At 41.9% G+C, this 3,168-nt stretch overlaps 1 long non-coding RNA gene across 1 annotated transcript; it reads right to left on the bottom strand.

The window, feature by feature from the left end:
- Positions 1-2,233: 2,233 nt before the first annotated feature.
- On the bottom strand, positions 2,234-2,949 carry LOC124869936. Its single transcript, XR_007038691.1, has 3 exons — positions 2,898-2,949; positions 2,336-2,425; positions 2,234-2,254 (listed from the first exon to the last, which is right to left on the bottom strand). It is a non-coding gene; the product is annotated as an uncharacterized LOC124869936 (long non-coding RNA).
- Between the last annotated feature and the right edge of the window lie 219 nt (positions 2,950-3,168).

The raw sequence follows: 3,168 nt of genomic DNA, 5'->3' as shown, positions 1-3,168 counted from the left end.
CTCCATGTAGCCTGGGACCTGGTTCAGACCGCTTCCTGTTGTGTGTAAAGTGTAGAGATAAAGTAAGAAATCAGAGACATTCACAGACTGTCATCGTTCAAAATAAAACTTAGATATAATTTGCATACCATTGACAAGATTGGAGAGGAGGCAGTAAGGATTTGTATCTGCAGTGGTGGCGAGGCCCTGTGCAAAGTTAACAGCAGCTTTATTACAGGCAAATCTTTTGACCCTAAAATGGCATGGCACATGATTTGATAGAGCAATCAAGACATAATACACCTTTTTATTAAGTGGATACCCACCCTCATTGAGCAGAAGGAAGGAGAGGCAGGCGCTTTGAATGTGAAGTTGAGATTCGATGTTCTCTGGCTGCTCAGGTATGTACAGGTCCTTCTCAAAATATTAGCATATTGTGATAAAGTTCATTATTTTCCATAATGTCATGATGAAAATTTAACATTCATATATTTTAGATTCATTGCACACTAACTGAAATATTTCAGGTCTTTTATTGTCTTAATACGGATGATTTTGGCATACAGCTCATGAAAACCCAAAATTCCTATCTCACAAAATTAGCATATCATTAAAAGGGTCTCTAAACGAGCTATGAACCTAATCGTCTGAATCAACGAGTTAACTCTAAACACCTGCAAAAGATTCCTGAGGCCTTTAAAACTCCCAGCCTGGTTCATCACTCAAACCCCCAATCATGGGTAAGACTGCCGACCTGACTGCTGTCCAGAAGGCCACTATTGACACCCTCAAGCAAGAGGGTAAGACACAGAAAGAAATTTCTGAACGAATAGGCTGTTCTCAGAGTGCTGTATCAAGGCACCTCAGTGGGAAGTCTGTGGGAAGGAAAAAGTGTGGAAGAAAACGCTGCACAACGAGAAGAGGTGACTGGACCCTGAAGAAGATTGTGGAGAAGGGCCGATTCCAGACCTTGGGGGACCTGCGGAAGCAGTGGACTGAGTCTGGAGTAGAAACATCCAGAGCCACCGTGCACAGGTGTGTGCAGGAAATGGGCTACAGGTGCTGCATTCCCCAGGTCAAGCCACTTTTGAACCAGAAACAGCGGCAGAAGCGCCCGACCTGGGCTACAGAGAAGCAGCACTGGACTGTTGCTCAGTGGTCCAAAGTACTTTTTTCGGATGAAAGCAAATTCTGCATGTCATTCGGAAATCAAGGTGCCAGAGTCTGGAGGAAGACTGGGGAGAAGGAAATGCCAAAATGCCAGAAGTCCAGTGTCAAGTACCCACAGTCAGTGATGGTCTGGGGTGCCGTGTCAGCTGCTGGTGTTGGTCCACTGTGTTTTATCAAGGGCAGGGTCAATGCAGCTAGCTATCAGGAGATTTTGGAGCACTTCATGCTTCCATCTGCTGAAAAGCTTTATGGAGATGAAGATTTCATTTTTCAGCACAACCTGGCACCTGCTCACAGTGCCAAAACCACTGGTAAATGGTTTACTGACCATGGTATCACTGTGCTCAATTGGCCTGCCGACTCTCCTGACCTGAACCCCATAGAGAATCTGTGGGATATTGTGAAGAGAACATTGAGAGACTCAAGACCCAACACTCTGGATGAGCTAAAGGCCGCTATCGAAGCATCCAGGGCCTCCATAAGACCTCAGCAGTGTCACAGGCTGATTGCCTCCATGCCACGCCGCATTGAAGCAGTCATTTCTGCAAAAGGATTCCCGACCAAGTATTGAGTGCATAACTGTACATGATTATTTGAAGGTTGACGTTTTTTGTATTAAAAACACTTTTCTTTTATTGGTCGGATGAAATATGCTAATTTTGTGAGATAGGAATTTTGGGTTTTCATGAGCTGTATGCCAAAATTATCTGTATTAAGACAATAAAAGACCTGAAATATTTCAGTTAGTGTGCAATGAATCTAAAATATATGAATGTTAAATTTTCATCATGACATTATGGAAAATAATGAACTTTATCACAATATGCTAATATTTTGAGAAGGACCTGTATGCTTGATTTCAAGATAGGAAGGCATCTCCTTTACAACCTGAAATTAAAAAAATAAATCATTTGAGCAGCTAAAATGTGAGAGAAACAAATATATCTAGTTACAAATCAATAATAACTCTAAATCTCCTCATTTTGATGCTTTAATTACCTCATGTTCACACTGCTCTTCGCTGTCGAAACATTTGTAAGTGCTTAAAGCCTTCACTTGTTCCACCATGGCACTTTCAGGTTTGGTCCAGGGCACCTTAAAAATCCTTTGGGAAGGGGAAAAACAATTTCCCCTTACAGAAAAGCTGGATATATTTAGCAGAATATGCTTTATTTATAATACTTACCAAACAGCTTTGCATTCTGATGGATCTACAGCTGAAGAAAGCAGAAAATGAAGCAGCAGAGCTTTGTGGAGCAATGAGCTTCTTCTGAACCTAAAACCCAGAAGAAATACCTCGTTCAGGTTTTTAGGCTCCTCCCATTCTTGGGCACGTCACAAGATTGTTTCAAACAAGCACAGAAAATTCGGCAGACAGTAGCATAAAGTCACATTACATTAAGCAAATTAAATGTGTGCTGATGATCTTTGTAAATGTCCAGAAACTAAGCCTTAAAAGTTGCTCTGAAAGTAGGAAGCATTCAGCACACAGCGGCTGTCACATTTTGGGTGTTTTGCTTGATTAGGCCCTCTTTGAAGATCCAGCGACACTGAATGAACTGAACTTATTTATTTATATTCTTGGTAAGAACCATGCCGTCTGAGGGCATATTGTTTGAAGGAACCCCAAGAAAATCAAATTATAGTATTAAAACCTTTTCTTTTTGTTGGGACCCAGCCATGGATTTCAACATTAAACTCCAGTACAAACTTTTCTGGAACTTTCAAAATGAATTGCATTAACCTACTTTCGGCACAGCCAAGCAAACTGTAACAGCAGAGTTCCCATGATGCCACTGTCTGTATAAGAGCACCCCCTTTCCAATGGTCCGATCTCTTCCACCCGGGACTCCGCTGCGAGGCTGGCCGGAGAGACAAGCGCGCGTCTCTTTGCTGGCAAAAGACATAAACTCTTCAAACTGGATCCAAAGAGTGTCATACGATCATCGATCATATGCACTAAGATTAGTACAAATGAATCACTGTCTGTGTATCTGGTAGATTCATTCATGAAAGGGA

The sequence above is a fragment of the Girardinichthys multiradiatus genome, chromosome 6 (assembly GCF_021462225.1).
Source record: "Girardinichthys multiradiatus isolate DD_20200921_A chromosome 6, DD_fGirMul_XY1, whole genome shotgun sequence".
Taxonomy (NCBI): Eukaryota; Metazoa; Chordata; class Actinopteri; order Cyprinodontiformes; family Goodeidae; genus Girardinichthys; species Girardinichthys multiradiatus.
This window is presented reverse-complemented; position numbering and strand designations above follow the sequence as displayed.